The sequence below is a fragment of the Ambystoma mexicanum genome, chromosome 9 (genome assembly GCF_040938575.1).
Source record: "Ambystoma mexicanum isolate Mex_15411 chromosome 9, UKY_AmexF1_1, whole genome shotgun sequence".
In the NCBI taxonomy this organism is placed as follows: domain Eukaryota; kingdom Metazoa; phylum Chordata; class Amphibia; order Caudata; family Ambystomatidae; genus Ambystoma; species Ambystoma mexicanum.
Window position 1 is genome coordinate 437,513,510 of NC_090931.1, and position 27,248 is coordinate 437,540,757.

Sequence of the window (27,248 nt, forward strand, 5' to 3'; positions counted from 1 at the left end):
AGGGTTATCACTAGACCCTTTAGGTACTTCAAGTGTTTCAATGTTGAGACCAGTTACAGGACACAAGAGCTCAACGTTCATACCAGGAGAACATATGATTTTGTAAATTTGCAGCAGACTCACAAACGTAGTTTCCAATACAGATGTTTGAGTGGCTACCATGTGAGATGATGGAACAGTCTTAAGAGGCTCAGACTTGGTAACCATAGGAGTGAGAGCTGATTTAATTCTGGGGCACGAGGGGCAATTCTGTTGCATCATAGTTACAATTCCATGTTGCCATGATAGTAATTTTTCTAATTGTGTGGTTTGAGCATTAAGTTTTCCGTCAAGAGAATCATATAACGTGACTAGCGTAGCCAAGGATAGGTGCAGAGCATTAAGGGCAATTTCGATTAGTCCTGCACCACCCTCAGAGCAGATCACTGGGAGGGCATCCGTGCTAGGTTCCTGAGGAGCAATGGGTCTACAAGGCGTTGGTAGACAAAAGGAGACATTAGAAATGGAAGTGCTACTGCTTGAAAACATAATGGGAGACTTGGACACATTTTCAGACAGCATTTGTGGAGAAAATCATGAATTTGTTAAGTTGAGATCAATTACAGCCACATCGGACACATGCACAATGGATGAATCATCACTCAATATCAATTCCGCTGTGTGCAGTACATTCTCGAGCAGACTAATGTCAGTAATAGCATTCTGCTCACCAATGCGGGCGCCAATTGAGGCGGAACAAGGACTCAGTACATTTCCAGTCGCTGTAACACAGAATGCATGGGCAAACTGAAAAGCATTGGTTTTTTGCACATCCGCCCTGAGAGAACAACCAAATGCTGTTGCCGTTGGATTTGGAGGTTCCGCGACTGGTGTCATCGAACATACCGCAGGGTTAGTTTCTCCGCAATATGTCTTTGTTGCCTGATTTTGTTCCTCTTGTTCACCTAGAAACTCTTGGTGTGGAAGTTTGGTTCAAAAAGCACTTCCGGGTATCTACAACGACCGCTCTCAAGGCGGCTGGTTGGTTATCAGGTAGCAAGCCCTTGGTCATGCCCGTTTTCAAAGCCGAGGACATTAGAAAGCAGACCACTACAACGCACCCGAGAAGCCCACGATAGCCCTATCCACCGCGACGCTGAGGCGAAGAGACAAAGAGGGACTTCACGGGGCGTCTCGCGGTGCGCGCGCCAGGAGTTGCTTATGTAACAGCGCCGATGCAATGGGCATGGTTTAAGCCCAGTAAAGATTGAGCTGTTTTTCTTTAATTATATCACTAAATGAAAGCAAATAAGAAAAGCATATATTAGAACAAACTTGTATATGCTATAAGTGTCTCAATGAAGGCTCTCCAGAGCAAGATAGGTACCAATAGACACGTCCAAGGTAAACATCCACAAAAGCAGCAGGCGATTGAGCTTTGGGCAAAGAGGGACTTCATGGGGCTTCTCGCGGTGCGCGCATGCTGGTGCGCGCGAGGAGTCGCTTATGTAACAGCGTCGATGCAATGGGCGTGGTTTAAGCCCAGTAAAGATTTCAAGCTGTTTTTCTTTAATTATATCACAATAGACACGTCCAAGGTAAATATCCACAAAAGCAGCCGGCGATGGAGCTCTGGGCAAAGAGGGATTTCACGGGGCTTCTCGCAGTGCCATTTTATTAACTCAAAAAGGTTGGATAAATGCCTCACTATCCCTAATCTGATGAGGATTTTCCTGCCTATAATAAACTAAAGGAAACATTAATTATAACAAAAGGTTTCTGCCTTCACACTTATATACACAATAAAGCAATATGGAAATATATGGCAGTTTAACAACAACAAATATAACCAAAAAATGTACACCATCATAGCTACTTCTTTTAATCACCTGGGTGAACTCGCCTTCCCCTGATTCAAGCAGGCATTTCTTTAAATGTTCACAAAGGATAAGGAAATCCTGTATTACAACAAAAAGGATCACTTCAGTTCTTTCTAATCCAACTTGACAACACAAAGTTCAAATTTGGATTCAAAAGGTCATTCACAAGTGTTAACAAAGCTTTCCTCCTTCCACTTGTATTCAACGACTTCAGACAGCTTTTTGTCATTAACAAGGCACACTTCAAAGATCTTGAAACAGTTTCTTGTCATCAACAAAGACTATTTCAAATGTCTTTGTCAGGATATTTTTGGCACCCCCTTAGCTTCAGTACTATTTCACCAAACACTTAAGTGATTCTCCAATTGTTTTGCCATAAGCTTCACTCCACCATAGTAATTCGTGAGTTTTCACCTGGTTTACTCTCATGCCAGGTTTACTACTACTACTACTATTACTACTACTACTACTACTACTACAACAACTACACTCTGCTCCAGCGTACTCCTGCCAGAACAGAACCAATGGTTAGAAAAGCTCTCGTCTGGTATACTCTGCCAGCCTAGACAGTTCTCTGTTCGGGTATATGCCCCTGCCCGACAGAACCAATTGGTACAAAGTTCCAGGACCCTGGTATACTCCCTTGCCAGGCCAAGCTACCAACTCTCAATACTTCTGCCCCTGCCAGTTGCATTGTGTGTGTGGGAATACATTTGGTGTGTGTGCTGCAATTTTTTATTAATTTACATTGATTTTAGCACTCATTGGGTTCTTTTAGGTAGTGTTGTTTGATTGTTTTTAGCCTTCAGTGGGTTTTTTCACGTTTTATGAATTGCACGTAGAAACTGTCCTAAAATCATTTAAATCGATCTATTTTAAAGTACCAATCCCCAGCCTACTTCACGCTTCACTTACTTGGCTCATTTCATCCCTGGTGGAGCGTTTTACCTGACCCCATTTAGATTTGACTTGCTCGAGGGTCCTTATCTTTAGAACTACAACTACCTTTGTTTTTGTAGTTCAGCCAGCCTCATAGGTCAGGCGCATTCGCGCCGGTGCATCTGCATTAACGGGTCTGTGGCGCTCCCAGGAGCTGGGGTCTGAACGATTGAAGTAAACCACAGCATCTATTATCTTTTTTTTACAGTCGTTTTCAGAATTGTCTCTCCCGGCGGGATCCACCTCATTAGCGCAAGATGTTGCCTATAGGGGATGGAAACTGCACAAACACTTGCTGAATATTTTTTTGCTGAATACCAGGTCGCTAATGAAGCATTGTACGGATGTAGCCTCATACGGTTACCAGACATTTGGTCGAAAAAAATTGGTCGACCAGACAAATGGTTGAACCAATTTGGTCGAAAACCAAATGGTCGAATTTTCTTTTTTTTTTTATTTTCACCCCTTTTTTTTATTTTTTTGGGGGGGTCCCCCCCAACCCCCCTTTTTTAAAAAACGAAAACCCGAAAAATAAATATATAAATAAAAAAAAAATTCGACCATTTGGTTTTCGACCAAATTGCGTCGACCACATGTCATTCGACCAGTTTTCAGTCGACCAAATGACTGGACACCGCCTCTCATACATCCTGGATTATGATTTGGATCTATGTGCCCTTATGGAGATGTGGCTCCACAGTGCCGCGGGTCCCACCATTTCCTTGGTTACCCCGGCAGGTTATAGCATGCTACGCCAGGATAGACAAGAGTGGAGGCGGGGGGCTGCCTGTATTTTTAAGTCTATTCTGGATGTTTGGGAGATAGATGCACCTGATTTACAGGACCGTGATTCACTACAAGTGAAAATCAAGACAGACGCCAAAACTATGGTGAATTTAATCCTGGTATACAGACCATCTGTATCTATGCCAGATTTTCCTCACATCTCTGTAATGCCGTCTTACCCATCCTGAAACCTAACACCAAGGCTGTCCTCCATGGTGATTTAAGTCTCTGGTTGGGGAATGGTAATGACTCCCAGTCAAAACGCCTAGAAACCTCCCTAGGGAATGTAGGCTTCTTCCAATTGATTAGGCTCCCTACCCATGTAAAAGGGAACACTTTGGATTGGGTGGAAACACAACATATTAATACCCAGGATGTCTCTGTTCTTCCTTTTCCCTAGTCAGATCATTATTTTGTGCATTTCACAATGATCTGTGAAAGGAACATTATAATAAAAACACACAAGAGTTGCAGTAACCTCTAGGAACCTTAAAAAAGGAACGCCAGCAGGTAGAGAAGCTTGGACACTGCCATTGACGTTGGCAGTCAATGAATTGAATCTGCTGACAACATTGTTAACTGTATCCAATCTACTTTGCAGGAGTAGGTACATTGAATAGCATCCCTGAGAACTAAGTCTATCGCCAGCTAGAAGGTTGCTCACTCGTTTTCGCCTGAACTACAATTACTTAAAAAGAAAAAAAAAGACAAGCTTCCATGCCTGGAAAATATCGAAGGCTATGTGCGACAAAGATACCTATATTGTGCACCTGAGGCAGAGGTCTTCAAACTGTGAGGCGCCGAGGCGGTGCCACATACCGGTAGGAAGGGGGGACAGGGGGGAGGGCGTGAGAGCCCAGCATGAAATGTGTAAAAAAGAAAAAAAAAACATTTTTTCTTTGAGATTGGAGGAAATGGGTAGGAACGGCTCACATGGTCAGACTGGACCATAAAACTGTTTCAGGCACCAATGAAAATGCGGCCTGCAGTTGCAAATGGATATTCTTTCCTTTAGTCACAAACTGTTTGAATAGTATCCAAGGGTTTTTTTATTTGTTAAAATGTAAGCAAATTGTGATACTTAAAGAATATTTATTCAGCAACAATGGTCAAACTACTAGCTGCATAGTGAAGAAACCCATCAAATTGGCCCACACTGGCCAGAAAAGTTGACCATTTTTGACTGGCCTACACTAGCATTTAGCATTTGGTACAGGTATTGCCCTATAGGCCAGTCTGAGCCTGGTGGCTCATCCGTAATGGGTGAGGGGGCATCCACCCAGTGGCCCCCTGACCCATTATGGCGGAGCCGAGGAGCCAGTCCAGTAAAACACTGAGCACTCCCTCAGCTGCTTTTTCCATCTGAGGGAGTGCTTCTGGACTGGCTGAACTATCAAAGAGAAACACTGTTTTCCTTTGACAGTTCAGTTCCCCAGCCGCACATGCTCAATGAGCCATGAAAGGCTGGGGGCGTTTTGCTTTGCCAACCTTGCATAGCTCATTGGAAATGCTAGCTGGGGCACTGCATGTCTGTATGTGCAAGGGGGAGCTTTATTTAAATATGTGTATGGATGCATGCATGCTTGTGTTATGAGTGAGTGTATGGTGATGGGTGCTTGTATGAATGTGAGTGATGTCTGTATGAATGTGGTGTGTTTGTTTTGGTCCATTGAGCTGATTTTGGCAAGTGGAGTGTAGAAGGGGGGAAGGAGGTTTGTACAAGGTATTTTAAAAATGCCTTTGTTGCACAATCCCCCTACTCGCCTGCCAAAATCAGCTGGTCTACTGAGGTGCTGTGGAGCCCAGAGTACAGGGATGGCATTTCTTTTACTGGATATCTATCATAGATGTCCAGTCAAAAATACCATGCTTTCCACCTTGGCCCCCCCCCAGTGCCAATTGCAAACTGTTTGGCTTTTTACCCATTTTTAAGTATGCTCTAAAATGCAACATTTTAACCCATTATTAAAAAAGAAATTCCCACGGGTGTGGGGGAGAACCCTGCAAACCCCCCTTGATTGGTTCAAGCTCCCTTACTGCACTCGGTCACTATGGCATTTTTGTGGGCAATATTTATGCCCCTGCACTTCAAAAATTCACCAGCTCCCACTGGCCTCGGACTGTGTTGGGAATGGGGTGGGGAGAACCCAGGGACTGTGGCTGGAGCAGGATGGGCAGGAGCACTGGTACAGTGGAGGTTGAAGGGTGGGGAGAGCCCAGGGTCTGTGATGGGGAGGGGAGAGCCCAGGCATTGGGTAGGAGTGGGATGAGGGAGCCCAGTGACTGATGGGAGTAGGTGGGGGAGACCAGGGACTATACTGGGAGTAGGGTGCGGTGATGGCGCTCAATAGTTCATAGACATTTGTACATACTGTCCTTTTAGCATTTTTGGGGGGGGCTGGCATGCCCACATTTTGCTCAGGGGGGGCCCAGGCCAAAAAAGTTTGAAGACCACTGATCTAAGGAATATAATGCAGATGTCATAGCAACAACAAAAAAATGATGTTCGACAGTAGAATTGATAATGCGCAAGATGAAGCCAGAGAACTCTTTAAAATTCTAAAGGAATAGGAAAACCCTTGTCCCAGTACCTTGGACGTACCCATTAAAAATACTGAGTGGTGCACTTCCATCCAAGAAGCCATGCTAGGGAAAATGGACCGGCTCAAAAAGACTCTCTCAGACAAAGACATTCTGCTCTCCAAAGCAAATAGCAAAAATACTCCTATTCAGACCATGGAACAGCCTCAATTTTACTTTAAACCACTCTGGGAAGAGGAGCTAGGCCTTATTATTGCCAATCTTAAGCCCACAAGATGTAAAGGGGATGTATGCCCTGCCATAACTATGAAGGCTTGTACCCCCACCATTATTGGGAGTCTTTGGGCCTCATTACAACCCTGGCGTTAAGGGGTTAACGGCGCCGTAAAAGGTGTTGGCGCCGTTAAACCCTTAACGCCTGATTATGAGGTCCCTTTGCGGGTTGCATTTTAACGCCTGCTTTTAGCAGGCGTTAAAAAACCAACCCGCAAAGGGACCTAGGAGCTAATTACGGCACCGTAATTTACGGTGCCGTAATTAGCGCCTTCCCCATTCGCCTTGAGCCCTATGGGCCAAAAATGGGAATGGGGAAAGGCCATGGCGGCATGGGGAATTACCGCCCCGCCAACCTCGGAATGGGGTGGTAATTCCCCATTCCGCCATGGCAGAGTCAGTAAGTTACCGGCATGGACCATGGTGCTATTACCACCATGGTCCAATGCCTGGGTCGTAATGAGGCCCTTTGTAAATTTGTTAATTCTTCCTTCAGGCCTAGCCATGTACCGGATACACTCAAAAGATGCCTGGCAAATAAATACAAATACAAAATACACCCCTTTATAAAAATCCTAGTTTATGCCCTCTGACTCTGGCCAATTACCGGCCTACTACTAATAAACCTTTCCTTCTGAAAAATGTTGGATCGCGTAGCTTATATGCAGCTATCAGAATACGTGAGCAGCCACACAATTCTAAATAACTGGCAGTCAGGCTTCAGGAAAGGATTTGGCACTGAATCTGCACGACTTGATTTAAAATCAAGACTGCTGCAGATTATAGATAAAGGACAGACCATGCTACTTATGGTGCTGGATCTTTCTGCGGCCTTCGACTTGGAAAATTATGCTCTTTTAGTCTCCAGGCTCAAAAAGTGCCCGCTTTCGCAGACCAGGCTGCAGGATGGATTCAATAGTTTCTCAGCAATAGAAGCTGTAGAGTTTGTAGTGAGGGGGCAGAGGCCTTAGCGCCTCCACTGCATTATGAAGTCCCACAGGGGACCGGCCTGTCGCCCACCCTCTACAATATTTTTTCGTTTCCCCTTTTTGAGTTGCTGGAAGAGCAAGGTATTGGATTTACCAACTATGTGGATGATACGCACTGTTTCATCCCACTCTCAGGCAATTTTGAGGCAGATGCTAAAAATATAAATAAAAACATTTGACCCGATTCAAATGTGGATGGCGGAGAATGGTCCAGCACTCAATAAGGAAAAAACTGAACACATGGTTCTGGGTACGGAAAAGAGAGTGGTAAAATTAGGACCTGAATCTAAGTCCTTCATGCTAACAGGCTGTGAAATTGAAACCAGTTATTTGAAGGAAGCCCTGATCGATAAAGCCAATGTGAGCAACCTGCAATTTAATAACACCAATCAATTTAAAATCCCTGGATGCACTCTGACTCAGACCTCCAAATGTGGTTTTTATATGGCAGCCTGGAATGCCATCCCGCCTGACATTAGATCACTGAGCTCTACAGCTCCTTTCAAGAAAAACCTTAAGACTTTGTTATTTCAATAGTTTTTCTGATTTCTCCCCTTCCCCGCCCCCCCGAGACTGGTCAGCTTCGCTCTCCATACCCATTCAGATGGTTTGTTTGTTGCGCCATTAAGCCTCCGGGTACCCAGGTGCATGTTACAATTAAAGGAAAAAGTAAAGGACTTCTGTGTTATGGGTCAATGTCATGCTTCACACAATTGAGTTTGAGAATTTCTTCAAGGGAAACAAAAATCGCACTGTTTCTGTTTATTACATCCAAGTGTTTGCCACATACAAGACAGAATGCTTCCATCCTCCTTATCCTCTTATCAGAAGGGCAGCCCACCTAGAAAACGGGTTCCTCCTTTATATTGTTAACCAAATGCTGATGACTCTTTCTCCTTCACACTTCTTTGGCAATGTGGGTTTAAGACATTCTCTACACCTGGACAATATTCTTCATACAGTCTGTTACACTTAGTTGTCTTCATTTGGTTCGGGTAACCCTGGTTGTTTATCAAATGCCTTAGTGTGTGCCCCTTTTGGCTTTGGCAATAGTGGTTTGGTTTCTCTTCTCGATATATTGCCCGTTTGTGTGGTTGGCTGTGAAAGAGGGATCTCTAAAGTCTCTTTATGCCAACTGCTTTGGGTTGTATCAGTTTGGTATTCGTAACAATCATTCATTTGGCTTGCATCAATTCAATATTGAAAAGGGAGTCTGGATTCAAGCAACGGGTATTCACAGAACGCTTCGGCATCACAATTGAACAGTGAACTCACCGGGTTTGGCGTGCGTGTCCGTATACCAGGCTGCTTCCAGCTCTTCGGCTTCAGTTCTCTTACGCGGCCCACCAGTCTCTCCTGCATGGCTTCCCGCGTCACGTGTCTGCAACCTTTATAGCCCTCGCGGCACCCCCAGCGATACAGTGCTCGTATGACACAGCTGAACACTCTACAATAGGGAAAGTCACAGAAAGGAGCGCTTTCCGACGTGCAACCTCTGCAGCCGAAATCTCAAGCCCACATGACCCTCTCAGGGTCTGCATTAATATCTCTCGGCACTCTTTTCCCGGCGTCCTGGCTCTTATGCGATTGCTTCCTCTGCTGCTTCATGGAGATTTCAAAACTTCTCTGTACACCCTACTGCTTCAACTTCTTTGCCTTCTTCCGGCATGGTCTCTTGGCCTGCACCTGGGGGGGAGGCTTTTATGCCTCTCAGCCACCCTCAGGTGTTGGTCATCAACCTTAATTGGCTGCACACTGCACCCTTGTGCCTCTGCAGCCATCTTCTTCGTCCCAGTACTCTGGGACTTCTGGCACTTGAAGTCCACAACACAAAAGTTAGTTTTCTCAATTATATTTTTTCCACCAAGTTCTTTTCTCTCCTTAAACATATTCCTTAAAGGAGCATTTTAAGGATTAAAAGATAGATTTGGTTTAACAGAAGATTGAGTTTTTTCCTGATTTAAGTTAGTTTTTTCTAAAAGCCTCTCTTCATGCTTTTCCTGGGACTCATATGGTTTATTTTTCTTAATACATGACCGGTTAGAATTGTCTTCACTCATACTGTTACAGTTAACTTTAGGGAGTAGCCATTCTCTTTGACAACATGCCATTATATGGGCTGGCATTAATGATATTCCCTTTCTTGAGGTAGACAAGTACTGAGTCTCATCCCATTAAGTCCTCCTGTTTCCCAGGTGCTCTTCTGCTCCCAGGTGATACTGCTGGCTAACTCCGCCCCCAGAGTCAGGATCAGAAAGCGTCTGCCTTTCCCTGGCCACCTGAGAGGAGACTTTAGGCAGGGTTTTTGTGAGGACTTCATAGGATTCATCACAATATGCAGCGCTTGACTTGTTGTGCAAGAACGCAGCTGTAGGTGTTTCCCCAGTACAGGAATCCAAACAATAATGTGCTTTCTGACTTACTGATCACATAAAAAAAATAAGTATGAATAAATATTGAAAAAATAACCAGACACTAAGTATGGATATATACATGTGGAAACAGTGCAAAAATAAATACCATGAAACCGGGAGCTTTAATTATGAGCAAAGCACACAGAACAATTACTACAATATGTCTGAGCAACAGTAGGGAAATAAGGGACAAACCCATCCGGGTTCACAATTTCAATCCTAGCCCCTTTACCGATAGAATGCGCTAGTCTGGAAAGGTAGGATCACTTTAGGCGCTAAGAGGCAGCAATTAGGGGAGTGCCAAAGTTAATGAGAGCGCAACTTACAGAATCTTCTTGACTACAGCTCCTTCTCAGACTCAGGTGCTTGATTTTGCAGCACAGCCAAACTGGAAAGAGATACAATCAATGACTGCTTAACTGAAACACAGATAAGGACCTCATTAGGAGCCAGATGCCCATTAAGGCCGCATTTCGGGATGATTTAGTAGCCAGATTCTTGCCTGCCGCAGTTAACATCTGTTAGGTATTGTGCCCTCAGCATCGGACAATAGCCAGGGCAGTGGGGAGCAGTAAAGCTTGCAACAAAGCAGACACATATTGACCATTGAGAATGGGAGTATCAGCAGGGGTCATATTACCACATTGTTGCCAGAGGACACCAAAATCATGCACTACCCCATAAGCGTATCTGGAATCTTTAAATAGTGTCAGATTTATTTTCAGCAAAAATTCAAGCACGCATGAACGCAATCAATTTGGCTACATGGCCAGATTTGAGATAGGGCAATTAGTAAGCTTCCAATACTAGCAGAAACTCTGTTCAGTTCTTTCAAGTCAGCTCTAGAGGCCATGAGATGTTCAAAAGCCACAAAACAGTCATGGGATTCACCATCAGAAGGGGTTGGGAGCAAAGATGCAGGCTTTAAAATAGAACATCTGCTCAGAGTAACATTTGCAGCCGATATGAGGAGCTTTTCATACTGTGTAAGTCAAGAGTAGGAAATGTTTTGCGTCTTTCCTTTTAACAATAACACAAGTACTGCATGTGGGACAGCTACATTCACAAGGTGTTCCTGGAAGAACATATCGTCATTTTTAACCAATAAGGCAGTGGCGGGACATGAGGGCAAACTAGCAGCCACGGAGTATAAGGCTGTGCTGCAGTATGCAATGGGACAAGGTTTGTTGCAGTGTAGCTGAGTCAGTGGAGCTTGCGCAAACCCATCTATCTCAACACAAAATAGTATAATGGCTTCTAATAATCAGGCAAGACTAGAGCTGGAGCTATTGACAATTCCTTCTTAATTTTGACAAAGGCTTCTTGCCTGCCGGGAACCAGGGCAGGGCTCAGTAAATTAATAAATGGTTAAATTTTGAAGGGTTTTAACAATAGAAGCCTATCCTAGCTCCCATTGCCAGACATAACTGACCACCAGGAGGAATTATATAATTTGTTTCTTGGTTTGGGGTCTAGATACCTGTAAAATTACAATAATGGGTTCCTTGGACAAATGTCTTTGACTGCCTGGATATAATAGCCTAGCGTGGTAAATCCAGTGACGCATCAATGCCTCTCCCAGGAAACCTTCTTCCCATGTGGCCACAGAAGGGCCTCTGCTCCCTGATGCCGACCTTGGTGGTAGCTGCCTGAAGGGGGACCACGGGGGTAGGAGGGGACAACCCTCATTGGAGGGAAGGATATGCATTGGTAGGATACTGGTATCCCCCTTTCCTCTTAGGCTATGACACTTACTCTGGGAATCCCCATCCTGTATTGCATTATTGTAACACAGAACCCGTCCCTCCACTTAGTAATGACTATAAGGCTTATTTCCAGTCTCCGTATGGAAAGACAGACGAGGAAGGGCGCAGGAGCAATGCAGAGCACTGAACTAGTGACACGCTCTAGTGGTTGGGAGACTATAATAGGTGCTGGGACATTTATTTAAAAGCACAGCACAGCACTGCAAAGAAGATGGAGATTAAAGGGAAGCAGATCCACTTTCCCATATCCAGTCAGGAAGCGAAGCAGGTGACAGCCGGAGAAGGGAGCAGGCCAGTGGTGGTCGGATTAGCCAGGATAAGCCTGGCAGATGGTACGCCACTGGGGAGCCTGCAGCAGGTGAAGGATGCCACGGCAAAGCAAGTATCAAAAGCAAATAGGATGCCAGCAGCGAGAAGATGCTCCCAGACGAGGAAAGCAAAGGCTGCGAAGAATGCCAAAGCAGCCGCGGGAGACTGGTGAGCCCAGGCAAGGGAAGTGGGACACCAGGGCGCTTTGCAGCATAGACTGTGCAGCATGTATAGTTATAAGTATAATAACGTGTGGCGAGTCTGGGGCCCAAACGTGAATGTTGTGAAAGCCCTGGCAGGAGAGTACACTAGGCAACGAGATTGTGTGTCTGGGATCCACACCCAAATCCAAATAAACACTATGAAAACCCTGGCATGAGAGTATGTCAGACATGAGAGAAGTGTAAAAGCAAAAGGGAAGACTTATACCCCATTGGTGCAGCTTTTGGAGGGAAGCCCTGGCAGAAGAGTACACCAGGCAATGTGAATTTACTATGAGAGGAAGAGTGACATCTTAATATTGTGGTAACTCTAGGGGAAGGGCATCATACCCTGGATGAGAAACTTGAATACAATTGTGTAATCAAGGAGCAAAAGAAAATCCCTCGAGTCTGAAATCCTGGGGAAGGGAGCCATGCCCCCTGGATTGGAGAACTGTATAATACTGAGGAAAAGACATGTGTTTGTGAACTATACAGAAGCTGAGAAACTCAGAGGAAGGGAGACCCCTCTTGAGGATTGTGGAGCATTCAAAATGTGTTTGTGTACCGTTTTGGAACTTTGTCTTGGAACTGTGGAAAGAACCACCTTTAACCAGTTGAAAGACTATATCGCTTTTCACATTATTATAGGTTCAGAATGTAAGGGTCACAGGACAGAGAACTCTTTTGGCTTTTGGACCTTCTGATATTGACATCCTTTAGTTTTGTTGGGGCAGGGAAACCCCTCATAGCGATAGGGCGATATAGGTCTTTCTCCAATCCTCTTTTTACTTTAATAAATGTTTATAGCATCAACATAATGACCTTGTGTCCGAGTCTTACTCCCGATTCATTACACTAGGTAATGTACTCAGGGAAAGCAGAATTGCAATTTTTCTTTTTAAGTCGTATGTCCCATATGAGCAAGAGCTGTCAATTGTGAGACAGACATGGTATCAAGAGAGACACAGACTCAAGGATGTTCATTTCAAAACCTTTATTTACTAAAGTTCCTCGGTTGGTGAAATGCCTCTTCCAAGTTCAATCACAAGTTCAACTCATAGGCCTCTCAGGGTTCCTTTCCCCAAGCTAAGCTCCCTCTTGAGTTTTAAAATACAAGTTCAGTTTGTCAAGATGTACCTTTCTTTCATATACAGTTCTTTCAAGGGGTAGCATCAGAGACTTTTGGAAACGCCAGCTTCTTTACTCCTCTTAAAAGTGACCACTCAGAGTTTTAACCCCTCTCTGTTATTTCCTGCTCTTCCTTCTCTTAACCTTTTGCCATCAGGGGCTTTCTGCACCTCTTCTTTTTCCCCTCTGTTTTCTTGACTTCTTTCTCGTTCCCACTGGCACCTTTCTTTCCTTCCCCTGCACACTTGAACCTTCTTCTTCCTGTGCCCATTGGCACCTTCTTTAACTTCCTCCGTGCACACTTGCACTCTCTTTACCTTCCCGTCCCCACTTGCACCTTTTCCAGCTTTCCTGTGCACACTTCCACACTTTCCACTTTGCCGGGTCGCTTGCACTCTTCTCTTTTGTTTCAGGTTGCCCTCTTTAGTACAGTTATTTTGCTTCGCGCCCCTGGCATGCTCTGCTTTGCTGGCTTTCTCTTGATCTTGTCACTCTTCTTTCAATCTAAACTGCTTTACTAGTTTCCTTTCATTTCATTCCTCTTTTTGGCTTTGTGCTACTTTCTGCATTCCTTTCGCCCGCTCCGCTTCAGTCAGCCGCATGCTGAAGAGTCTCTCTCTTACTTTCATGAGACTCACCCGGACAGCAGCGTGGTGAAAAGCGGTCCCTTCTGGTTGTGTGGGCCTGAGGTCAGGGTCTCACCACCTGCCGCTCAGACACCCATGGGCTGGCACAGGTCCCAAGGGAACAAGCACATTTTCTGACCACCAACAGCAGCCTGCAAGGTACTTCGCCCCAGATCTCTGAAGACGCAGCTCCTTAGCCATGCTGCAGCCCCTCACACACACTGAGCTAGCAGCTCTGGATGCCATTCTCCTGTGGGCTGTAGATCCTGCTGCTTTCTGCTCCTTGGCTTCTCTGGTCCAAACAACGTCCCCAGCTTGTTCTGCTTTGGTTTCAAATTTGGCTTGACACTGAGAAGGCATCCCCTGCTGGACTCACCCACGCAGCCTCCCGTCTTCTCTCCCAGTAGCTTCTCCCTGCACTGTTGATTGCCCACTTTTTATACACCTGATGCCTGTTAAGGGCCTTCGGGTGTGAGTCCGTGGCCTCCCTTGCCTGACCTTCATTGGGCCAATTAATAGGACATGTCTGACCCTTAGGACCCCTTCTCTCCTGGTCCATCCTGGAGTTGTGTGTAATAGAGTGCAGGTGTTTAGGATGGCTGTTAAGTGCCACTTCTCGCTGGACTTAACATGACAGCCTAATGGTGGAGTGTAGTAGGCCTCTCCCCGCACAGTGTTATTCCTATGGGTAATCCTAATCACTCCGTCGCCTCTACTTCATCCCAGTAGGCATTGGGGAGGGGGAAACAGGATAGGATTTACAATACCCCGCAAAGGCTGAGTGAGAGTAGGGTCATTGATAATTGGGTAAAGGGGAATTCCATGTCCCAATCCCAGTAAATGTTACATGTGGGGAGATGTTTTACCACAGCCTAAAGAGGCAGTGGGATAGATAAGGGTAAATGTACTGTCTGCAGGAAAAGGAAGATACTGAGTCTAGCCTTGGGTATCCCCCTTCATACAACCCCAGGTTCCCTTACCCAGGTGATCCTCTGTCGCTCGTCCTCCCCCAGATTCTGGATCCAACAGCAATGACCGCCCCCATGCCACCTGAGCAGATGATCCAGAGGTAGAACAAGCAAGAATACCCTCAGGTTTCTCACACAACTGATTGAGTGAATCTGGTTTGCAAGTCTTCAAAGAGGGAGACATCAATAGGTCAGTGACATACGGCACTCAAACTGACGCTCCTTTGAAAGCAAGCGAGTCAAGACCTTTTCAGAATTTGGGAAAAGAGTGGCTGGCTTTCTACATACCCTCTGGACAATCTTGTGAATGAAAATTTGAGGTATTTTATAGGAAAAGGCCAATAAGTATTGGCTGTCAGGGTGCACAGTTTTAGAGAAGAAAACAGAGCATAGGTCAACCTCCGTAAAGTCAGTGGAGGTAGCAGAGATACAGGACAGAATATTAGCAGGGTTTGGGACAACAAGAAACTTAGGCAGAACTGCAGCATTGATGGCAAGCAGGTCTTGGGCAAAAGTGTCTTGACCAGGCTTTTATATAGGAAGACTCAGAGTATTGCATGGAATTGCAGTGGGACAATAAGCCCTCGTATAAGCAATGATTTAATAACAGGGTGTATGCATGTGTGGATACAAATTTAGGAGGAACATAGTTTAACAGTTCCTTTTGCAACGAGGGAGTGTCATTCCACAATCCAATTTTCAAATTGCCATTTTCTTATAACACAACAACAACCTCAAATTGCTGGTGAATAGGGACTTCAAGGAAAATGTAAATTATACAGTTGGATGCAGGCACCATCTATTACTGTGTGATAATTGCAATGATTTAAATAATTTAAGTACTTTATTTGGCACTGGCCAAAGGCTGGATTGCACTTTCCAGGAAAACACCTTTGTAGTAAATACTCAGACATTCTATCCTTTATCAAGCATTCTCTGAAATCAACATGAAATATAAACTAGTCAGTATTTTCTCATCTGTATAGAATTTGTTGCACACCTAATGATCTGCATGTCCTAACCAATTTGCTAAAAGAGAATGTATACCCAACGCCAATATGGAGCCTATTTTGTGGTAATATACTGTAGTGACATGAAGACAAAAAGTGGGATATGTGAGGGGTCAGAAATGCGAGGCAGACAAGTAGAGTCTTCTCACTAGTAGCCACCTTTATTTAAATAATAAGGGTGAGAAAAATGCCTCACTTTCCCTAACATGAAGAGGATTTCCCTACCTATTACACTAGGGTTAAAGCAAAACTCAAAAGAGGGTTCTGTCCCTCACACTTATACACATAACAAAACATATAGGTATTAGATGGCAATTCAAATTCAACACTATAATAATTATTTGGGTGTCCAGTCATTTGGTCGACTGAAAACTGGTCGAATGACATTTGGTCGACGCAATTTGGTCGAAAACCAAATGGTCGAATTTTTTTTTATTTATATATTTATTTTTCAGGTTTTCGTTTTGTAAAAAAAGGGGTTTTTAGAGAAAAAAAGGGGGTTGGGGGGGACCCCCCCAAAAAAATAAAAAAAAGGGTTAAAATAAAAAATAAAAAAAAATTCGACCATTTGGTTTTGGACCAAATTGGTTCGACCATTTGTCTGGTCGACCAATTTTTTTCAACCAAATGTCTGGTAACCAATTATTTGCAAACACATCTTTATAACAAAAGTTCCTTGTAACCTGGATCAGTTCTCCCTTCCCCAGGATTAAGGCACAATTCTTAGATCAAAGTTCCAGTCAAGAAAGTTATTTTCGAGAAATACAACAAAAAGTTCAATCTTTAAGTCATCCACTTGCCACTTGGATTAAATGCAACACAAAGGTCTCTTCCAATGTGACTGTTCAAAGTTTTAACATGTTTCTGCTTCAACAAAACCAAAAAGACTTTCATCTTCCACCTCTTTGATTGTTGAATATTTTTCTCTTCATACACAACAAGAACTTGTTAGGAGGAAATTTGATCAGAGTACACAATCACCTTCAAGTGGCTTTGCCACTTTTCACCATAACCTTCAACCACAATGCAGTACTTCAATGTCTTCTTCATGGTCCACTAGCCTGCCAGGACTAACCACTATAAATCCCTTTCCTGGAATACTCGCCTGCCAGGATAACACTCCTATTACTACTATCAGTACTCCGTTGTGAGGTTAACTTCAAACTTCATAAAAGGTTTTCTATTTTCAACAACATTAAGATTGACAACATCTTTCAAAAGGACATACTACCCACTGATGTTCTTTTGTTTGCCACATGTAATGCAGGTTAATTTTCTCTACCTCTTGATAATGATGTCAAGGAGGGCTTATGTCCTGCCACCTTTTGGATTTCTTCTACTTGACCAATTGACTGCTGATAATGTCTCTAATTTAGTTTTCTTCTTCTTGGAAAATGTGTTTCCCTCTCATTTATTATTGCCCCTCTTTCGCTTAAGCAGTGCTGGTTTTCCTGTTCAAGTATTGCCCCTCTTTACTTTGGCAACAATGAATATAGTCGTTAATTTTCCCACTCCTCAATCAGTACGAATTATTCCAAAAATACTTTACTTCATTAGTTCACTATTCAAAGTGTCTGTTTCTAGAGAGTTGTCTTTCACGGAGCGCCCCAGGGTTACCTTGCATAGGCAGAGTCACTGGTTTTCTTCTGCACTTTGTGAGAAACCTAGAGGTATTCCTCTATGCAGGTGGCCAGGCGAGGGCTATTGCTCTTGGATCCCAACCCTGGGTGCGGGGCAGCAGGCGAGGAGGAGGAAATCCCAGAAGCCTTTGTGGGGTAATCAAGTACCAGGGTCCCAATTACAAGAAGGAAGTGGAAGTGTCATATTAGAACAAAAACAAACAAGGAGGGTGAGATAAGACAAACACATCATTTTAACCTCAACACCCATTTGTCTTCCCCTGCTTTAGGCCAGAAAGAAGGAAATAACCCCAAGCATATACAGACAGGGCAGGAGACTACCCACTTTCCTCTATCAATCACCGTATAGTGATTTAGCGCCTAAATATCAATGTCCATCTTGCCTTGTCGCCTCTCCCCATTTCCAACATGTACTGGGATGAAGAAGAGGCAATCCAGAGCAATTAGGATTACCCATTGAAACAACATAGGGACACAAAGTGAGGCCTGCCATCTAGCACCATTGAAGTGTTCCATCAATAGAGTCAGGCATGGCCAGGTACTTGGAGGGAGCTGCAGGAAGAGAAGCCTGGAGGATCCGGTGGAGAACAGGATGCCGAGACCCTGGCTTGGTACTCGTGACGGGCTGCAGCATGGCTAGGGAGCCGTGTCTCCGGGGAAGCGAGGCCGCCTGCATCCTGCTGGTGGTGTCCAGGGAAAAGCACATTCCCTTGGGACATGTGCCAGTCCCAAGGGCATCTGAGGGGCAGGTAGTGAGACCCTGATCTCAACCCAATGCATCAAGAAAAGATTGCTCGCCAGCGCTACGCTACCCGGTGAGTTTCGAACAAGTGTAAAAGGGAGAAAGACAAGATTTTTTAAAGCGCCACGAAGCGGAAAGTGAGAGTGAAAGCATAAAAGAACAAAGTAAAAAAGAAGGAACAGTAAAGTGGAAAGAAGGAGAAAGCGCACTCGCAGCACTGAATAAAGCGAAGTCCATAGTAACGACATATAAAGAGATATAGAAGTAAGAAAAGGATACGAACGACCCGAAAGGAGGAAACAAGTGCACAGAAGAGTGAAAGAAGTGTGCAAGAGGCACGATAAGGAAATAGACAGGTGCAAGTGTACACAATGTAAAGAGGGAAGTGTGCAAGAGGCACAATACAGAGACAGTAAAGCAAAAGAAGGTACAAGTGTGCACGGCTAAGTTTAAGAAACACAGGGAGATAAAAAAGGGGTGCAGAAAACACCTGAAAATAAAAGGTTAAAAGGAAAACAAGTACAAGAAATAAAGAAGGGCAAAAGATCAGAGTGGTCGCACTTAGGAAGAGCAAAGAGCCTGGCGTTTTCGAAAGTCTCAGATTCTACCCCATGAAAGGATTGTATGTCAAAGGAACTATATATAATGGAAAGGTACATCCTGACAAGCTGGACTTGTGTTTGAAACTAGAGGGGCCTAAGCTTGTGGAAGGGACACCCGAGAAGCCTAATAAAGCTGAATACTTATTTTGGAAACAAAGAGGCATAAGCTTGGGGAAGTGAACCCTGAGAAGCCTAAGAAGAATAGTGTTATATTTTGTTTTGAGTTGAACTTTGTAAAGAGGGGCCTAGGCTTGGAGAAGGGAACCCTAGGAGGCCCACTAGGGGCATTGTTGAACTTTGGGAAGATAGGCCTGGACTTAGGGAAGGAACCCTGAGAGGCCTAACAGGAAGTGTGTCTTTTTTGTGTTTGCAACTGGAAAGATCAAAGTTTGGGGAATGGTCCCCAAGAGACCCAAAAACATAGTAAACTCCACTGGCTTACTGCAAGAGCCCTACGTGGAAGGTTCCAAGGGCAGCCCTTTTGAGTTTAACTATTTTGAACTGGCAGAAATTCACCTATTGGTGAGACTACCTGAAACCAGGTTTACATTTCCTTTTTTTTTAACCACTATATTTTTCTTTAAGAAGACTTCCTATCACATTTTGTCAAAGAGTGAGCGCAAGCATAGGTTTAGACACAGACTGAATTTGGTTTTGAACTTTCAGACATCAACGGCCCTTAGAAACATCAGTTGTGGAAACAAAGAGTTATGGTCAGTTAGGTATTACACCAACACAACACAAGAACATTATTAAAGAAAGGTTTTGAAACTATTACCTTTGAGTCTGTGGCTCTCTTCATACGATGCCTGTCTCACAGCTTCCTTCCGACTCGCTGCTGGTCCAACTTCCGCTTCCCACGTCGGGAGTCAAGCGGTTAACCGCTTCGGTCACACCTCCTGTGCTCGCGCCTTCTGTGTTGGGATTCTGCTTCACTCCCCGAGTACTGCAGTGCTCGCCATCCACGGGGGTACCGCACAGAAATGGGAGAGCTCCTCTCTCCCGCGGGATATTCAGCCTCTACACCACTTCCTATTGCACCATCTCTGCACCTTGAGGTCACAACTTCTATCACTCTCTAAGGACCATAACGCTCTGAAAATGCAGCAGTGGTTCCAGCATTTCCTTGCTGCTTCTGCTGCTCACACGGCTGATGAGTTCTCTTGGCCTGCATCTGCGAGGATTTTATGTAGCACAAGTCCTGCTGAGGTGTGAGCCATTAGAGAGTGCATCAGAGTTCTGCACATCAGAACTCCTTTTCCTCGTCCCAATACTGAAAGCATTATGGGACTCGAAGTCCATACTGTTCTTTTGCCTTTTTTCACCACATACTGCGATTTTACAATAATCCATTAAAGTTGTGGGATCACTAGAGTAGTTAAAGGGTTTCCCCAATTTCCCTGACCTAGGCCTCCCCCAATGTGTTCTTCCTGCAGAACACTACCCGCAGGATCAGGAAACATCTGTCTTTCAATGGTCACATGAGAAGGGGCCCTAGCCAGGGTTTTTGGGATGATCAGCTCTGATTCATCACAGATATGTCATGAATCCCGCAGAGCATCACAGGAGCCCAGCATAAAGTCTCCTCCCATGTGGCCAGGGGAAGGCAACGCTACCTGATCCTAACCCTGGGGGTAGTATAAGATGGGTGGACCACATGGGAGAAGAAGGCCATCAAGGGGATGTGGTGACTCCGTCAGGAGAGACGCAGTTTTTATCCCCATTTGAGAAAGTTCCCCAAATGCCGGCGTATCTGTAACGCTCACCTGATTCCCACGGAGGCGCGGGTCTTGGCAGGAAGGTGTCTGTGACTCGAAACGTGATGTGCAGGACTCGATTGGCTTCTGGGGTCGAACCTCTTCGCACTGTGTGTCGAACTCGAAGGGTGAGGTTTCTGCAGGTGAAAGAATATGGGGATTAAAGGTCTGGGTTGTTGAATGTCCCTCTCTCTCTCTCTCTCTCTTCCCAGCTTGTCTGTAGAGCCCCCCTCCCAGGTCAACGTGCTCACCTTAGATAGGTGAATGCTGGGCTCTCCATCTGCGTCTAGTGCAGGGTGCCGTTGCCAGTTCCTTCACTGGTGAAACATTGGCCTCTTGACTTCAGAGGATGGTTACCGACGTTGTCTGCACGACCGGTAAATTTCTGGACACCCTTTGTCTTTATAGTCTTTCAATGAGTGGCAGTGAAGCGCCTGGAAATTCGTAAGTATGCAAGCGCTCTAACAGTCTCTTTTCTTGCAGATTAGTTCGTGTTTAAGAGACACCGGAGTATTCGCAGGCGTTGGATTGCGTCGAGCGTGATGGGCGTGAGTAAGTACCTGCTTAATGTCTTTTCCCTTGTCTTTACAGGCGACGATGCAGAATGAAGAAATGTCCGGAATTCGCTGCGTGCCGCTAAGTGTAACAATGCTGTTGTCTTTGCAGGTGAAGATGCAGCGTGAAGAATCCGGAATGCACAGCGTGCCGGTAAGTATAACAATGCTGTTGGTCTTTGCAGGTGGAGGTGCAGCGTGAGACACGGCCGCTGCCGATGGATCAGGTGAGCAAGCACTGCGTGTAAAGTTTGTCTTGCTAACCTGTTGTTTCTGGTCTTTTGCAGGTGCTGATGTTGATCGGGTACAGGAATGGTAAGTATAATTCTTGCAGGTTCAGGATCAAAAGAAGAAAGGCTGGAACAGACTCGGTGAGCGTTCTGCTGCAGATGCAGAATAACGCGAAGCACGTTTCATCAATCGGGTGTGGTTTAAATAGCCTTGGAGTGATGAGGCGTCTTCTTCCACGGCCCTGCCTAGGTAAGAAAAGAGTTCCTGCTTCCAGAAGAGTTCCAGTGCTGTATCCAGGGAGTGGAGCTGCCCCACCCAGGTAAGAAAATAGTCCCTGTTCACAAAGGGCTTCTAAGAGGCTGGCAAGTAAGCAGCATGGTCTGCCGCAGGTAAGTCCACCCAAGCACTTTCACACCAATGATGAGCCCGGCGCTTCCAGTGCCGGGACCGATGATTCTGATGAGCCTGGTGCCACCGGCGCCAGGACAAGGTCCAAAAGGTCCCTGTGAGGACCGGCTGGTGCCTAGGATTAGGGTTAGAGGCCTGCTTCCAAGGACGTTGGGCTGGTCCTGGCTCCTTGGAAGCAGTGATCATGACAGTATCTAATTGCCTTTTCGCATAGTAAGGTTTCGCCTCTCAGACTTACCCAAGGTATCAACTATGTGATTCCTTTTTGTAAATATGAACATGATGTATACACAGAACAGGGCGATAATACAACTATTGTTAGTAGTTATGATTCTACATTGGGTTTGGATCACCCTAAGAGAAAACCATTAGCGCCTTTAAAAACATCCACTTCCTATGAATTAGTCAAACAGAGTGGATTAAGTGATTTTAAAACAAATAAGCACATTATGGACTTCAATAATCTTCTTATTACTGTGACGAGGAAGAGCGGCACATAGTTACTAAACAATAGTGAGAAGTCTAATTGTTCTAATGACCCACACTTGAGCAGGACCTTTAAATATTTAAAGGCCTTGCACGTGCAGATCAGCAGAAAGCAATAGGAGCAGCAGAAGCAGCAGCAGGAAAAAGCAGAAGTTGAAGCCGCCGTTGGATGCAGTGCAGAGGTCGTGGTAGAGGTAGAGGTTCCTAAGAGATGCAGAGGACGAGCAGCAGGAAGCGGTGTGAAGTCTAGCTGTTCAGAGGGAGAGAGAAGCTCTCTGTGTCCTGCCTCTCGGCCCAGTGTGAGGTTTTCACTGCAGTGCGTGTGTTAGGGAGAATTCTCTTATAAGGCTAATTTCCCAAACCTAGTGAGTCCCCAGCAGCTTTGCTGGATTTATGGGGTTTGTTTTTTTCTCCTGCTAAGAGTGAGACTCTTTTCCTCCCACTCTTAGGCATGATTTGAGGTATGTCTTTGACTCTTTGCGTGCTTATGGGCTATGTTTTTTTTTACTCCATAGGGTATCATCTGTTTTTGTGTGTGTGTTACACAGCACCCTCAGTGCAGTAACACAGGGGTGTCATAGTGACCCCTAAACATAGACTCCATACCCTGGGACTGACTAGTGTCTCCCAGGGCATGTAAAGTCACCATTGACTTTACTAGTCCAAAATTGTGAACAGAACCAGTACAAACCATCATATTGTGGAAGTACTGGAAGGGGTTAATTCGATTGCCCCTGGGTCTGTTTCCAAGGGGGCACTGTCCAGTCCCCCTTGTCGAGTTTCTGGCTGGTGGCAGTGGTTATCACGCAAAATATTCCACAGGAATATTTCATATGGGATTTTCCCATTGATTTTAAACGCACCACTTTTTGGTGCATGTTAAAGATACCGCTGGTTATTTATTTAATATTAAATCACTGGTTGGGTATTTTTGCCAGAACTCTTTTCTAAAATGGCGTTTGTGTCCGTCTCTGTAACTCCAACCAAGGTCGGGCCCTTTGTTCCACTTTTTGGCGGGCTTCTCCACAGAAGCCCTCCAACTGGTGCCACTCTGTCTGGGTTCCACAGGATGTGTGGGTGGGGGAATTGGCACCCTGGACTGCATTGCCTTAGCAACCCAAGTCGCACCCTGTTCTGATTGGGCCAGTGGTGAGCGCCCGGCTCACCACTTAGCATGTTTGAGTGAGAGCTAGGCTGTTGAATGGGGACTTTTCTGCATACAAGCAGGGCTTTTGGGACTGGAACTTCAGAAGTCGCCACAGGACCTAAGAAATCCAAAGAGGGGAGAAGCTGAGCCATCTACAACGACGACACCACCGGTGGAGCCCTGGTGCCACGACCTCACCACTTTCCCGACGACAAGAGAAGATCTTCTGCTGAAAGAGTCTTCTTCCTCTGAGCTGGTGGGATCAACCAGTTTGCCATTTCGCCTTCCATGACGTCTCTTGGTCGAATTGCCCGTGCCAAGCACCCCGGCAGCCGGATAGCCAAGCTTCACCACTGTGACCACGAATACCAGGAGTGCACATTTTTACTGACGAACTCTGCAGCTGGTTTCTTCCCTGGGCAGTGCAATGACTCCAAGTTTCCTCCTCAACGAGATCCTCTCTTCCCCTGGTCGAAACCATGAACTGCACCTGCTGCCAGGAACAACTGCCACCGCTGGAACTTCCTCAACTTTAAAGGTACTGTGTTCCACCTGGCCTCCCTTTCTTCGGTTTGCGCAAGGTGACCCTTAAATCCTTGTATTTCCAACTGGGTTGGCCCTCAGACCTTCTAACTTTATCTTTTGAACCACCCCAACCTCTTTTGAACATTTCCATAAAGACTTGAATGCATTTCGCAACTGTGTGATCTTGGGCACATTTCACCCTGGTCCATTTAAAGTGGGCCTGGCCTATGAACTTTGGCTCTACAGTAGACTCTGCCTTCAATAACTTGTTTGTGTCTCTTAAAAGTGTTGGGACTTGTTTTATCTTTATGACCTGCCTTTTTCTCTCCATTTTATTTAATTATTGGAGTGCCATCTAAGCTACGCGCTCACCTCTGTTTTGACAAAAAGTGGTGTGTTGACTTAGACTTGTCTAATAATTGCTAAGGGAGGTGTGTATACTTTTCTGATTGTGTTTTGAACTTGCTTTGATTAATAGTGCTAGTGTATTTTCTAAAGTGTGTGTTAAATAATTATATACTTTTGATACAAAGCTCTGGTCAGTGTTTGCTTGTTCTAATGTGTTTTTGGCCCTATTGTGTATCCTCTGTATACTGCCTAACTCTTCCTGAGAGAAGTCTGACTGCTCAGCCACAGCTACCAGGTAAATCTGGGTGGTACAGACTGCTACCAATTGGGTTTACTGCTTACTCCTGTAGACGTAATCTTCTTGCAGTGGTCCCCAAGGGAACTGCACAGGATTCTGCCTAACAGCGTGTGGAGCAGTCAAAGATCCGTTGACAAACCGGACAAACATCAGAAGTGGATCACAGCTGTCAAATGCCAGGGAAGTTCAGATGCATGAAAAAGCAAAAGCAGCGAGTCAGAAGGAGTCGCCAGGAAGGATGGCTGAGTTGGTTTGACATAGGTGATCCGGAGGCGCTTCGAAGTAGATCGCTGTATAAAAATACTCATTTTGAATACCAAACCTTTGAATTGAAGAAAGTTAAAAGAAACATCCCAAAAGGGGAAGGTTGAGTAAAAGACTTTTGTAACCCGCATTGCCAAAGCCAAGAGGGGGCAATCATTGAGTAAAGTGAATGCAATATCCCAAAATGGAGAGGTCGAATAAGAGAACATTGTAACCCACAATTCCCAAGTCAAAAGGAGGGAATAATAAAGCAAAAGAGGTACAACCGACCTTAAGATGGATATCTAACAAGGGGACATTATAACCAATGTTACTAAAGCCAAAGAACGTTAAGAGTGGCATCAAGACCCTTTGAATGTAATAGTCCAAGAACAAGGTTCACTGTGGAAGAAAGTTGTAAACTACATTGCCAGCAGCTAATAGGTTGTGGAGAAATGGATAACAGAGACTGCAGGAGAAAAGCCCTAATTATAGAAAGGATCAAAGGGCTAGAGGCGTAACCTGCACTGCCTATGGCAAACAGATCAATATGAGAAGTTTTGTTCTTGTGTATAATATACATGGAAAGAAGTTGTGATGCACATGTGTTGAAAGTCAAAAGATGGAATCAAAAAGCAGTTGTTGATTCAACTTTTCCCATTGAAGTGGTATGTGTGGAAAGTTTGGAACAAACCTCACCATAGAGTACAAGTAGAAGGAGTTTTATCCTGGCAGGTGTGAGAAACCTAAAGGATCCTCTTCTCAGGTGGCCAGGGAAAGGCCATCATTCCTGGATCCCAACCCTGGGGGTGGAGAAGCGAGCGAGTATCACCTGGGTGGAGGGTCCTCAGAGTTTAGCAGTGGGATGCCCTAAGGCGAGACATGGTAACACCCTTTCCCTAATTGCGACCAACCTGACCCTTCCCCCAACCTTTATGGGGTATTGTAGGACCTTTACCCTCATTTCCCTACATTTAACATATGAATGTACTGGGAAGAGGCGACTAAGAGTAATGAACACCACACCTTGTCACCACTTAGGCACTGAGATGAGGAAGATGCCTGTAAAGTAGGGTGCTCGCAGAAGTGAAAGCGACATGTGAGCGGGCTTGTTGAGGTCAGTGCGCCAGCCTGGATAGTTGAGAGGAGCAGCAAGAGCCGTCGGCGGAAGACACCGTAAACAGTGAGTGCTGGGGAAAAGACCCTTAAACAGAAGCTCCGCATGAATGAAAGTTTCAAGTCGAAACGAGATACATATTGAATACCTAACTGAATGGAAGTTACCAAATTGCGCTAAACTGCACAGTTTGAATAACGAACTGAATGAAAGCTAAAACCAACATTACAACTATATATATTGAATACCGAACTAAGTGGAGGTTTTAAATGTTACACCACGCATATTGAACGCTGAGATGAATGAAAGTTTACAACAGTGATAATTCAAGCAGGTTGAATACCGAATTGGCTGAAGATACAAAAGTTGCACTTATATTGAATATTAATGAACTTTATAAGCGAAGCCAAGAATGAATACAGACTAAAAGGAGAATGCCCATATGACAGCAACCTATGGGGAAAGGAACAATTGTGAAGGAGTGCAACCAAAGGTGGGCATGAACAGAATTACCACCAAATGAACTTTGTGAATAAACGCAGTGCAGCAAGGCCCAAGAATGGCGAAAGGTGTGTGACAAAGCTAAAATGCCAACAAGGAGAACCTAAAAAAATGCCTTTTCAAATGGGGGCGAATGCAGAGAAATGTGTGGTCTGGCTGAAGAAGCAAGAGGCCCTGGTTGCATGACCTGTGGTGGGTGCACCATGTGGTATGATAACTGCTCCCAGACCAGTGAGCCCTACATTTTAAAAGGTAAAGACACTGCAAAACCTACCAAGAAGGAACACTACGAGTGAGCATGTGAAGCAAACCAGAAGGGTCAAATTCTCGGAGTTGAGTCGCGCTTTTAAAAGAGTGAATCATCCATTGGTTGCAATGCTGAAGTCTTGGGGAAGGGAACCCTGAGGCTTAATGAACTACAGCTACCGTCTTGAGGGCAGGGGCTCAAGATCCCTTTTTGTTTGAACTGTATTCCTTTAAACCTGGGGAAGGGAGCCCTATGGAATTTGTGGAACTATTTGAACTTGAACAAGGCCAATTATAAATACTTATTGTAGAACTTTCTTGAACTTGGGGAAAGGTAGTTGAAGATAAGCTGGGAGCCCGACGAAACTCAGCACTTTGCGTTGATCACCATTTCCTTGATTGACATCCCTATACACAGTTTAGCTTTAGTTGTGAGGGCAAGCATAGGCTTTGGACAAAGACAGGCTTTTAAGTTGGACACTTTACTCCGATTTTCCTTAGTGATGTTCAGGTAGGGAAATCCCACCTTAGTATAGGACAAGTTAGGCTTTTTACCATCCTGACATTTAAGTTGATAAATATTGTTTGTTTG